Source organism: Chiloscyllium plagiosum, unplaced genomic scaffold (genome assembly GCF_037043375.1).
Source record: "Chiloscyllium plagiosum isolate Xiang-an unplaced genomic scaffold, Cpla_swu_hap1 HiC_scaffold_48, whole genome shotgun sequence".
Taxonomy (NCBI): Eukaryota; Metazoa; Chordata; class Chondrichthyes; order Orectolobiformes; family Hemiscylliidae; genus Chiloscyllium; species Chiloscyllium plagiosum.
The window spans coordinates 39,215,827-39,229,895 of NW_028270186.1; positions in this window are offsets into that span (position 1 = coordinate 39,215,827).

The window sequence follows — 14,069 nt, forward strand, 5'->3', positions numbered from 1 at the left end:
GGAGGGTGACTAGCTGTTGATGGAGACAGTTAGTGACTAACCATAGGTAGTGTGTAATGGCAGGCTGTGAGAACAAGGACTGGTGTGTGGGGTAGGGGGCTACGACATGAGGTTGTTAACCTATGGTTAGCCACTAACTGTCTCCATTGTAAGCTGTTGCCCACCTATATCACTCCACGATTGGAGCTGCCGAGGACACAAACCTTTGGAATATCCTCCCGAACCCCCTCTGTCTGCCTTAAAGATGTATCTAAAAATCGTTCTCTTTAATCAACGTTTCCATCATTCGTGAAGCATTTTAGGAGATTTGTTAATGTGAAAGGCTCCATACAATGCAGGTAGTTGTTGTTATTGTCTGACATCAGGGGAAACAGGGATGAGCCCTGTCTCTCTCTCATACCTGATGAACAGCAGTAAAAGCAGGAAGCACTAAGCATGCTCCAGCCGACAATGGGCCTTGGATTATTGATGTCAGTGCATGACCAGGAAGAGTGGGGGAACGGGGGCGAGAGTTGCTAGTTGGGCCTTCAACCAATTGGAGTGAATGAGGGGCGGGACAATACTCAACCACGTGATAAACTTCACTGACAGCACAGTGTTGTTGTGGCCAAGGCATTGGAAATGTGTGAAGGTGAAGGGCAGGGGAAAGGAAGGACATATTGACCAGGAAGAGGAGGAAATTTTCATGGTATAGGATAAGAGGTTTTATAGAACTTAGTGCACATTGTAAAACACAAATTTCAAAATCCAAATTCTGCACCATTTTCCCTCCCTATAATGCATTTTGCACTCCCTGAAATATCAACTGTGCGTTTCTCTCTCCACAGATACCAGTGATCAGTGCCAAAGCCCCATTGCCTGTGGAGAAGGTGATGTTTGACTTCCTTGTACAACTGCAATTCGTGTGGTGAAGGTGCTCCCACAATGTGGTTGGGTAAGAGCTGTTTTAGATTATTCACTCAGCGACAGTGAAGAGTTCACAATGTATGTGCAACTCAACAACAGTTTGTTTTTTTTATCATGTTTATAATTCCACAGAAATACAATTGAGAACTACTGACATAAGGCCACAGATGGGGATATTAGGTCAGGTGATCAAAAGTATTGCCAAACAAACTGGTTTTCGGGAATACCTTAAAGGAGGAAAGCAGGTCTGAGGGCGTTCGGGTGGGAATTCCAGACCGTGTTGCCTTGGCAACAGTAGAAACAGCCAGACAGGTGAAGCAATGAATAAACTCATCGTTGGGGGTCTGAAAGAAAATGAGTTGTTGAGGTCTCGCAGGTAGTGTGGTGCAGGGAAACAGGGATGTTCACAGCCAGGAATTACATCATGGGTGAGAATTTTAAATTGTTGCTTGTTAATAGGAGCCTTTTGATGGATCAACAAGTTTTGGTACAAGTGAGCACTTGGGCAGTAGGGTTTTAGATAATCTTGAGATTGCATGTAAGCTGAATGTGGGAGGCTGGCCAGGAGTCTGTTTGGATAATGAAGTCTGGAGATAACACAGGGATGGACGAGTATTTCAGTAAATGAGCTGAGGGTTGGGTGATGTCACTAATGTAGAAATAGTGCTTTTGGAGTTGGGCTGCTCCTCCTCCTCATCACTCCCCCTCACCAAATCACATATTGTTCCTTGTTCTATCTGTCTGTCTTTTCTGGTTTTGTCCTTCTCTCCCATTCTGCTACAAACTAATATTTGACCCCACCGTTGTTGCAAAAACCTACTCCATCCCGACTCTCCCTTTCGTTTCTGAATTCCTTGTATTTGGTGTCCCTTAAGGATCTCTCCTCGGTCCCTCCTGTTTCTCACCTACATACTTCCAGGAGGTGACATTGTCCAAAAGCACCGTGTTAGGTTTCACATGTACACTGACAATGCCCAGCTCTCCCTCCCCATCATCCCTCTCCATTACTCAGTTATCAAACTGCTCATCACACTCTGACTACGCGATTGGCTGCAATTTCCTGCAATGGAACGTTGCAATGGTTAAACCCATTGCCTTCAGTTGCTATTACAAATTACTTTCCCTTACTGCTGAGCCCCTCCCTCTCCCTGGGAACTATCTGAGGCAGAACCACACTCTTCACAATATTGCTCTCATATCTGACCCCAAGGTGACCTTCTGATCAGACATCTACACAATCACAAACACCAGGAATTCCAATCTCTTAAAATGTTGCTTGTCTCCACCTCACCCCAGCGCCATTGCTACTGAAACCCTTGACCCGTGTCGGTGTTGCCTTAAACTTGACGAATCCAAAGCAGAACCTGTGATTCCGCGACTATCCCAGAATCTGGTTCTAGACGACCTCATGATGGGAAACATCCGCTCAGTATTTACCCTGTCAAATTCCTTAAGAATCCTACATGTTACAATGAGATCCCCTCTCATTCTTCCCAAATCCAGTGAGTAGAGTCCCAGCTTCTTCAGCCTTTTCTTAAAAGATAATCCCTGCAAACCAGGGTTCATTCCAGTCAATTTTCTGTGAAATGCCTCTGATGAAATGATGTATTTCCTTAAATAAAGGGACCAAAACCTCTGTCATTACTGCAGATATGGTCTCACTCGCACTTTATAAAGTTACTCTCAGGTATATACTCCAAACAACTCCCTTTAAACTTGCACAGATGTTGTTGGAAATGCTCAGCAGGTCATGCAACATCTGTGAAGAAAAATCAGTTAAAGTTTCGGGTCTGGTCACCCTTTCTCAGATTCGTTAACTCTAATTTCTTTTCACAGATGCTGCTAGACCTGTTGAGCTTTTCCAGAAACTTCTGTTTCTCTTCCTGGTTTCCAGCATCTTCAGTTGTTTCGGTTTTCATATCCTTTAAACTTGCCATCTCTCCTGTAGAATTTGTCATTTCCACCTTGGAAAAAAGATTCAAATTTTTTTGGTCTCCCCTACTCTGGGGAGAAAAGAAACCATGACTAGTCACCGTATCATTGCTCCTCATAATTTTATAAAGTTCGATAAAGCCACCTAAAGTGTCCAGTGCTGCAGGGAAATAGCCTCAGCCTATTCAGCCTCTCCCTCCGGTTCAAATGTTCCAATACTGGCAAAAACTTTTCTGAACTCTTGCAAGTTTCCCAACATCTTTCCTATAGCAGGGAGACTGGAATTGAAAACAGTCTGGGGATTCCAAAAGTGGTCGAGCCAATAAACTGTACAACCGAAACATGATCTCCCAACTCCTATCCTCAACGCACTGCCCAAATAACAGCTAGCATACAGCACACCACCTTCACCGACCTGTCTACCTTCAACCACACTTTCAAGGAACTATCCACCCACACTGCATGGTCTGTTTGTCTATCAAAACTTCCCAGGAACATGCCATTAAGAGGTTGAGTCGTATTCTGGTAACATCTTTCTGAAATCAGGGAGAACACAATTGAATGCAGTATTCTAAAACTGGCCTCACCAATGCCCTACTCAGCCACAACGTGACCTCCTAACCCCTATACTCAGTGACAGAATCCCCACAGTGTGGAAGCAGGCCTTTCAGCCCATGAGACCATACCAACCATCGGAACAGTATTCCACCCTAACTCTGTAACCTACCATTACACAAAGCTAATCCAGCTAGCCTGCATGTCTTTGGATTTGTGGGCGGAAATTAAGAGCACCCAGAGGAAGCCCACGCAGACACACGGGCAGAATGTGCAAACACCCCACAGACAGTGGAATCGAATCGAATCAGCACATTCCATTCAATGTTAGTGTCCCAAATGCCACTTTCAGCACCTGATCTCCCTGAAACTCTACTTTCCAACAACTATACAGTTGTTCTGAGCCCTTCAGATGGAATTAAGGTGAGGAGGAGAAAACAGGAACAGGGTTGAGTTTTAGATCTATCAAATAACTCTCCATCATCCCCCTCTGTTCCCCCCATCTCCCCCCGCTCTGTCTGCTCCCCCGTCTCCTCCCACTCTGTCCGTTTCCCTCTCTCGTCGGCCTGTTCCCCCTGACCCCTTCTCCCCCTCCCCCCCTTTGTTGGTCGCCTCCACCCCCCGGTCTGTTCCCCCTTTCTGTCAGCCGCTCCCCTCCCTCTGTTCCCCCTGTCTGTTCCCTCCTCTGTAATCCCAGTTTCTATCCCCACCCATTTCGGTCCCACCCCTCTCGATCCCTGTCTGCCTACCCTCCCTCCCAGTCCCCTGGTTCTGTACCCCCCCACTGCAGGGCAAATTTCTTGTCTATTTACCGTATCCATGCCCAGCCTGATTTGAAAAATCTCTTTCAGGTCACCATTCAGCCTCTGACGCTCCAGGGAAAACAGCCTATCCAACCCTGGCAACATGCTATAATTCTTTTCTGATCTCTTCAAAGTTTAAGAACATCCATCTGATAGGAAGGAGAACAGAATGATATGGAATATTGATTCAGCAACTTTTGTAATGTCCTGTACAGCCGCAATGTGACCTTCCAACCCCTATACTCCATGCTCTGACCAGTAAAGACAAGCAGACCAACTGCTGCCTTCACAATCCTATCTACTTGCTACTCTACTGTCAAGGAACTATGAACCTGCACTCCAAGGACTCTTTATTTAGCAGCACTCCCCAGGAACTTGCTATTAACTGTATAAATCCTGCTAAAGTTTGCTTTTCCAAAATGCAGCAGCTCGCATTTTTCTAAACTGAACTCCTCAGTCCATTCACCCTTCTGATTCAGATCCTCTTGTACTCTGAGGTAATCTTTTCACTGTCTACTACACCTCCCATTTTGGTGTCACCTGCAAACGTACTTACAATACCTCTTATGTTCACATCCAAATCATGGATATAAATGGCGAAAAGTTGTGGATCCAGCACCGATCCTAGTGACACTCCACTGGTCACAGGCCTCCAGCCTGAAAAGCACCCTCTGCCTTCTACCTTCGGGCCAGTTCTGTACTCCATGCGATCTAACCTTGCTGACCAGTCTCCCATGAGGAACCTTGTCAAACACGTTACTGAAGTCTATGTAGATCATATCCATGCTCTGACCTCAGCAATCCTCTTTGTTACTTCTTCAAAAAAACTGAGTCAAATTCATGAGATATGATTTCCCATGCACAAAGCTGTTATTAGTATCCAGGATTTAACTCTGTACATTGGGGTCTGCGTTGCCCAGTTATAGGTGTTAATATTCTGGATGAAGTTCAAGTACACCAGCATTTTGTCAGTGACTCTGTATTGAGTCTTGTTAATGTCACCAATACAGGTGAGTTCCTTTTGAAAGGCAGTGCCTGTCTCTTCCCAACTGGAAAAAAATGTAAGTGTCCTTACCTCTGGACTAGGAGGATCAGGCTCAGAGTTGAGTAATAGCATCTTTGAAGAGGCTGATTAGTAAACCTGCCCAAGCCACCAGGCCATGCTGTCTCCCAGCTGTCCCTGCCTGAGCCTCCAAACAGAACCTTCCTGTAGTTTCTCTCCTGTCAGACTCTCCCATTGCTCAGTTTGTCCAGGATCCCCTCTTGCTGCACTGATCCTGCCCCTCACTGACCTGTCCACCCCCCAGTGTCCCTCCACATTCATTCATTGTTAACAATCCCATTGTCCCTGTCCTCCAGCCCCGCCCCCTCCCGTCGATAGAGACGGCTCAGTGGTTAGCACTGCTGCCTCACAGCACCAGGTACCCGGGTTCGATTCCGGCCACGGCGACTGTCTGTGTGGAGTTTGCGCATTCTCTCCGTGTCTGAGCGGGTTTCCCTCGGGTGCTCCGGTTTCCTCCCACAATCCAAAGATGCCCGGGTCAGGTGAATTGGCCATTCTAAATTACCCATAGTATTAGTTACATTAGTTAGGGGGAATGGGTCGGTCTGGACTTGTTTGGCCGAAGGACCTGTTTCCATACTGTAGGGATTCTGATATATTGGGCAGCAGCTGCTGTCAATCACCCGGACTCCTGTGTGATCGGGAGCACGTGCTGTAGGAGGGGAGACCAATGCATGGGTGCAGTGCTGGCAACTGTGGGAGTATGCGCAGTATAGGTCAGTGCCTGGGAAGGAGGCTGTGGGTGTGAGGGATTAATCTATCATTAGCAGCTTCATCCCTCTGGGAGCAGGACCCAGAGGAATGGCCCTTTTCTTGCTACCCTGACATGTGATCAGACTATCAGTGGTGCAGTGTTTTGCAGAAAGTTATCAGAACTCTTTTGTGAAGATTCAGGGTTGTTATGGAAAGGGACAAGAATGGGCCTGCAATTAGAATTCTAATTTGGCTCATTTTAGTAAGATGGGTCTTGGCCAGAGTGTGCAGGAAGCAGTGTCTGCAGGATGGTTCTCATCAGGAGCTAGGAAACTGAATTCGAAGAGAGAGTGTGTGAGAACTGGGTGTGGAGGAAAGGAGTGGGGGATTGGTTTGGATTTCAGTTCACAGAAGAGAGAAATTGTGAGACTGAGGTTTAAAGCTTTGGGGGAACAAGGAAACTACAGTTTAATCTACAATTGTCTTATGAATTTCCATCCTGTATTAACAGTGGTAACTTGTGTGCTCTGTTGTATGGTACTGAAAGGGTGGATTTGCGGATGAGAAATACAAATTGAACTTCATGTTCAGATCTGATGGTTACTTGATCCGTGCCGATCTGAATATCATTGGCCTTTTCATCTGGAAGGAAAACTGTGCATTCTGTCCGTGGGCGAATATTTCAAATCTCAGTGTGACTGCAAAAGTACTGAGACACAGCCAAGTCCATGTCAGTATGATGACTGGGGAGAGAGATTTCATTTGTTTTTGAAAGTCTGAAAAATCATGGCACATTTCCCAGGAACAATTAAGCCACAACTTTGCTTTGTAGAAGGACAAGTCTTTAATTAACCATGCAACCAGAAAGACACAAGGATACCTGCACCATGGGAAACACTATGAAAACGGGATTGTTGTAAAGGAGTTCATTCTCGATCATGGATTATAATCCATTGGCATTGTCATGTCGTTTCCAGCGCCGTGGGGAAATACTTGAAATATGATGAATGTAATGTAGGTTTCAGTTATTAAACTGTAAAAAGTGCAGAACAATTTACAAGGCTGTTGCCAGGGCTCAGGGGTCTGAGTTATAGGGAGAAGTTGGACAAGTGAGGATTTAATGTTTAGAACAGAGGAAACTGAGGGGGCTCTTTTCCAGAAGTGTATAAGACCATGAGAGGCATGGATAAGGTGAATGCACTCAGTCTTTTTCCCAGGAACTCAAGGATTGGACGGCTTGATTGGATCAGTTTAAGGTTAGAGGAGAAAGAATAAAAGGGAAGCTGAGGGGCAACTGTTTTACACAGAGGGTGGTATGTATACGGAATGAGCTGCCAGTGGAAGTGGTTCAGGCAGGAACACTCACAACAGGTAAAAGACATTTGGACAAATACATGGATAGCAAAGGGTCAGAAGCAAATGGGCCAAGTGCAGGGAAATGGGGTTAGTGTGGATGGACATTCTGGTTGGCATGGGCCAGTTTGGGCCAAAGGCCTGTCTCTGCTGTAGGCTTCTATGACTCTAAGTGCATTTGCTATTTCTCCCATTAACTCTGGTATCCTGGGATGTATTCCATCAGGGCAATGAGACTTGTGTACCTTTAGCTCCATTAGCTTGCCCAGCTCTAACCCTTTCACGATAATGGTTATTATCTAGGTCCTCACCTTCCTCAGTCTCCTTATCAATTACTGGCATGTTCTTCGTATCCTCCACTGTGAAGACTGACTGCTGTGTACTCGTATTCCTGAACCTTGCTGGGTAGGAATAACTGGGCACAGAAGTCTGAGAGGTCTTCTTTGAGTCTTTATTGATGAAACATGGCAGTTACCTGGATAGTGTACATGCAGAAACCTCCAGGCAGCATCAGGTAACTCCCCACCTGTCCGATGTGCCGCTCCCATTCTTATACCTTTGTGGTTTGGGACTTTGAATAGAGACTGTCTCTCAGTATTCTCTCCATGGCAACGGCAGTTAGAAAGTCGAGTTCAGCTCAGCACTTTGTGGTTAAACCACACACCCCTCCCCCACGCCCCCGTGGCTCCCTCAAGTATCTGACAGGTGCTTCAGTTTCAGTGGGGTATCTATCAGGATTCTCATGTGGAGGAGCCGGTGTTGGGGTGTGGTGAACAAACTTATAAATCACACAACACCAGGTTATAGTCCAACAGGTTTATTTGGAAGAACAAGCTTTTGGAGTGTGCTGTGATTTGTAACTTGATCAGGATTATCTCTATGGTAACAGTTAAGTGCTTCAACAATTACAGAGGCCATATGTTCCCCACACAATAGGTTCCCCTCTAGCAGTGTAAACTGCTATTCTGGCCCTGGGGATAGCTACTCATCACTTTTCTCCCCCAATCCCATCTCGCTTTCTGTTGATCTTTAAAGTTTTTCTAATCTCCTTGGTCTTTGGCAATTTGTACGCATTTTATTTCAGTTTGATAGACTCTCTTATTTCGTGGGTAAAAGCAATGACTGCAGATGCTGGAAACCAGATTCTGGATCAATGGTGCTGGAAGAGCACACCAGTTCAGGCAGCATCGAGGAGCTTCAGCAAAATCGACGTTTCGGGCAAAAGCCCTTCATCAGGAATCATGAAGGGCTTTTGCCTGAAACGTCGATTTTGCTGAAGCTTCTCTTATTTCCTGAGCCACCCATGGCAGATTATTCCTTTTCCTACAGTCCTTCTTTTTCCCTGATATATACTTTTGCTGAGCACTTCAAAAAATTGCTTTGATATTCCCCCACAGTCCGTCAACTTTCCCACCGTAAAGTCTTTGTTTCCAGTCTACATTAGCCAACTCCTGCCTCATCCTATTGTAGTCTCCTTTTGTTTAAGCACAGGATCTTGGGAGCGGATCTAATCTTCCAGCTTTCCATCAGTGTTCTAAGTTCAATCAGACTTATCAGAAGTCTTTTATCAGATTACGAGGGGAGGTGATGTTTCCTGGGTGTTTTGGTTTTCATTGTCAGTGACCTTGGCTTTGTAATAAAGTACAGGGTATATATTCACAACAGCGTACTCTGGACGCTGCCAATGTACGACGCAATCTAAAACCATAAATCACTGTCTCCCCTCAGTTTAAAATTTCAAAATCATTATCTCCTACACATTTCCTCACTATCTAAGCTTGGAATGCTAATCCACCTGACTATCTGTCATTTTCCGAAAATCTCCTTTGGTGAAGGTGGTGATTTTTGGATTCAGCTTTCCAGTTATTACCGTAAGAAGATAAGCACTGGGCACAGGAGAACCAGCCCCACTATTTAATATGGTGATGATTGAGCTCACATCGGTCTCAGCTGGATTTTCCCGCCTGCTCTCTCTCACCCTTCATCTCATTGCAAATTCAACATCTGTATCTCTTCATTACATTGGCTCATTGTCCTGGCATCCACTGCATTTTGAATAGGGAATTCCACAGATTCACAACACATCGAGACAAGTACATTCTTCCTCATGAGAATAGAATAGAGTCTCTATAGTGCAGAAACAGGGTATTCATCCATCGAGTCCACACCAACCCTATGATGAACATCCCATTCAGACCCACTCATTCCCTGTAACATTGCATTTCCCATGGCTAATTCTCTAACCGGCATGTGCATGGACACTGTCAGCAATTTAGCATAGGCAATCCACCTAACCTGCGCATCTTTGGACTGTGTGAGGAAACTGGAGAACTGCACGAAACCATGCAGACATGGGGAGAATGTGTAAACTCCACACAGTCGCCTAAGGTCCCTGACGCTGTGAGGCAGCAGTGCTAGCCACTGAGCCACCTCTTCTTAAAGCCGACTGCGCCTTAATAACCTCCCTATCCCCCAATTGGCTGAATCTATTTTCCTTACGTCAGAAATCAGGTTGTCTAAGCGGATGTCTCAGTAAATCCAAGTGACAGCCCACATGTCCCATGTGTCTGAATGGGGATCCGATACACAACATCCTCCATCCCACACTTTTAATTCACGTTCCAGAGACAGGGCTCCAATGGCTGCATGAGGACTGCAACTCCCAAATTCCAAGGCAGGGACCACACGTCTGTGGGGAAACCTGGCACTGCATAAGTCCAGAATGTGGGTGAGTTTTGGAGCATGTGCTTTTGGGTAACTAGTGGAAAGTATTTCACACTGTGATTGGCTGGAGGAGGAACGTATTTGTTTGTAGTATTGATCTGTTGGAGGATCAAAGTGTCACCACACCTGCATGGGACCAAATTACATTCCCAACTTGTCATAACACTGGAATCAACCAATGAGAAACAAAGGATGTGACCCATTCTCCCAGACTGCAGCTTCCTATTCTGTTCAGGATCTGCCACCTCCCTGTCTGTTTCCTTTTGTTTCATTCTGCTGTTACATTATTGACTTGCAGCAACTGAGGGAAAGGAAGTGAACCCAGAAAGGGTGCAGAGTCTCACCAGGGACGGGAAGTGGTGGCATAGACCTATTTGTCAACAATTCCATGAGAATGGGGAGGGTGTACAGTAGGGGGTAGTAGAGTCAGAATGGTGGGAGAGAGTAAGAGAGCTGGAGGGTTACAGCTTTGGGGAAAGAAAGGGGAAAAAGATATTCCAGAGAAACTAGAATTGTCTGCTCTGAATTTCTAACCTGTACATATTCCTTTATACAGGGTGTGAGATGGTGAAGATTTGCAGACTGAAACCTCAAAATCATGTGCAGATCGTGATTAAGTTAAACAACATTTGAAGAACCAAAGATAGAGAATCACTCAGCCAAAATCCTGCAACACTCGCCCTCCCAGCATTGTCGGTCTATCTGCGCCAAATGGACTGCGAATGGGTCAAGACAGCAGCTCACTACCATCTTCTCAAGGGTAACGAGAGATGGGGTATAAATGCTGGCTGAGCCAGTGATGCCCATATCCTGGAAATGGTTTCCATCTCTAGTTGCTGAAACCCAATTGATGTTACTGCAGGATGATAAGGAATGCTGAGTGCATCCTCCAGGAGGCAGCACCATCACATTAACCCTGCCTACACCCACACAGTAATATAGCAACGCCACTGGAACAAAAGGCAGTGAAACCAAAGGAGGGCTCAGATATAGTTCTTCGAGGTAAAGTCATGAAAGGGGATTGGAGCATAGCAGGAACAGGAGACTGAGCTGGATGGTCAGTTGTTTCCCATTGAATGGTGGAGCAGGATTGAAAGGCTGAATGGTCTCCTCCTGCTGCTATCTCCCAGGTATGCATATAGCCATGGAGCCCGGGTAGGAAGAAGGGGGCAGAGATTCTCCAGGAGATTGCACTTCCACAACAGTTTTCAGTGAGGGCTGGTTTGATGGATTTTATTTAATATTTATCTTCAACACAAGGTTTGTAAATTTTGGTTTTAAAATGTTGTAAAAGTTTTTTGCACAACAAATAAAATTAAAGAAAATAACTGACTATAACAGTTTTAAAACTTTCAACCTTTGTAAAACAAAATCCTGTCTATTCCCGGATACTATCACTTTCCAGCTACTCAAACTCCAGGGAAATATTCCCTCCCTGTCTGAACCTTTGGTTTGATTTAACTGCTTTTCAGTTCTCGTTCTATGAGCTGTGAAGTGTTCTTTTTCCCCATTTCTCCGACCCAGAAATGTGATCACAGCAAACTTCCCACCATCAAAATCATCATTACGCCATTTTGCTTTTGTTAACATATAATCACCAGCAGTGCAAAAGTGAGGACTGCAGATGCTGGAAACCAGAGCCTAGATTAGAGGGGTGCTGGAAAAGGGCTTTTGCCAAAACGTTGATTTTCCAGCTCCTCGGATCCTGCCTGACCTGCTGTGCTTTTCCAGCACCACTCTAATCTCGACACATAATCACCAGCAGTAAACCATTTGTGTAACCAATTGAATATTTCCAAACAAAGCCCATTATGGGCCAAGCAAACCATTATAAGTGACAGAGTGAGAAGGGACTAAATCAAAGTAGAGTTGTGCGGAGGGGGCAGTGGTGGAGATAAAGCACTATATCCCCTACAGTGCCCACCTCTACCTAAAGGCATCGAGAGTATTGATGCACACCACATGCTCCTTCTCCAAGGACACCTGCCGTGTAGCCTTTATCTTCAATCATAGAATAGAATCCCGACAGTGTGGAAGGAGAGCATTGGCCCATCAAACCCCAGCGACCATCCGAAGAACATCACGCCCAGAGCACTCCATCACTGTAACACTGCATTTCCCATGGCTGATCCACCTAGTCTGCACAATCTTGGATCCTGTGGACAATTTAACACGACTGATCCACCTGACCTGTACGTCTTTGGACTGTGGGAGGAAACCAGAGCACCTGGAGGGGATGAATCACTGAATCCCCTCTCCCACACTGAGCATCTGAATGAGCTGTCCCCTGTGTGGGCTCACTGGGGTCTCGGGGTGGGGGGGGAGGATGAATCACTGAATCCTCTCTCACACACTGAGCACCTGAATGGCCTCTCCCTCTGTGTGGGCTGCATTTGAGTGAATCTCCCCCCACACTGGGGGCAAGTGAATGATCTTTCCCCAGAGTGAGCTCGCTGGTGTTTAAGCAGGTCAGAGGACTCAGTGAATGCTTTCCCACACACTGAGCAGGTGAATGGCCTCTCCCCAGTGGGAATGCACTAATGTCTCCGCAGGTGAGAGATTTGAATGAATCCTTTCTCACACATGGAGCAGGTGAAGGGTCTAAATCCACTGTGCTATCTCTGGTGCCTCAGCAGATTGTAAGATCGAGTAAATTCCTTCCCATACGTGGGGCAGGTGAATAGCCTCTCTACAGTGTGACTGTGTTGGTGAGTGTCCCACTGGGAGGGTTAAGTGAATTCCTTATTCTAATTGAGCCCGTCCTCCTGTTTTCTCTCAGTTATTATTGACAATCTCACACCAGAACCTGTTCCAGAGAGTGTTCCAGAATAGGCAGAATGGTCAGCTGCAGCTGGTCACCTGACCGGTCACTGGTTCTGAAAGGTTCACTCTCCACAGATGCTGCCAGATCTGCTGAATTTTTCCAGCAATTTGTTTTTTTTTCTGATTTCCCAGCACTTGCAGATGTTTAGTTTTCCAACACTCATCTTGTCTGTTGCAGAGGAGTTTATTGATGAAATTAGAGTGTTTTGAAAATTGTACGTTAGGTCACACACCAGCTATGATCATCATGAATGGCAGAGCAAAGTTGAGGGGCTGAATGGCATCCTCCTGTTCCAATGAAAGTTATCCATCGTCAGCTTGTGGTAACATTTCCCCTCACTGCTCACTTCATCTCCATGTCGAACACATTGTTACTGACTGAACAAACCTCCTGTGTTTGAAATAAACTTGCTAATGTTCAGTGGCTCCCTTTCCTGCCACCCGGGTTTAACTCTCATCATGGAATGCTGTCTCATATTCCTGCGGGAATGCCCACAAGGACTAATCCTGGAGTCTGTATCCCCTGGGATCCACAATCACCGTTTATTTCCTTCTTCCTCTCTCATTCTGGCTATTGAACTCTCGGTTTCAATCCTTTCTCCTGTCATGCTCTTCAACATGTCCATGTGGGTGGACGAGATGCAGCTGGGATTTAATGAAGGGAAGTGGGGATTAGGCGGAAGTACGAGGAGAGCTGACAGCAAAGATAGGTCTCATTGTACCGGCAGAGTTTCTCCATGACCCAGTGAGTGGTGAGGCACCTGAGTTTGTGGACGGTGACAGATTCAATCAGGGATTTGGTAAGACACTCAGTCATTGACCTGTCCATCTGATAGTTAACTCAGACTGACTGAAAGAAAGATGCACATTTAGACAGCACCTTTGATGATCTGGGGCAATGAAACATGCTTCCAACCCAATGATTTCAACCTCAAATCTCTGAAAACACAGACACAAAGCTTTCTACTTGTAACAGGTTGTCTCTGAGCCTCCTCTTTTCTTGAGAAAAGCGTTTTGAGCTGTTCAGCTTTTCCTGGTGATTATAACCGCTATGTTCCTGTAAGATTTGTGACTGAACCTTTATTTTCCTGTTCCTTGTGAGTGATGAAAGTAGCAGAAACATTTCCTGACCTGTGAGGGGTTATGGTTGGAGTATTTATATTTACAAATCCATTCCCACCCTCACATTCAGTGTGAAATTGATGTAAAACTGAAGG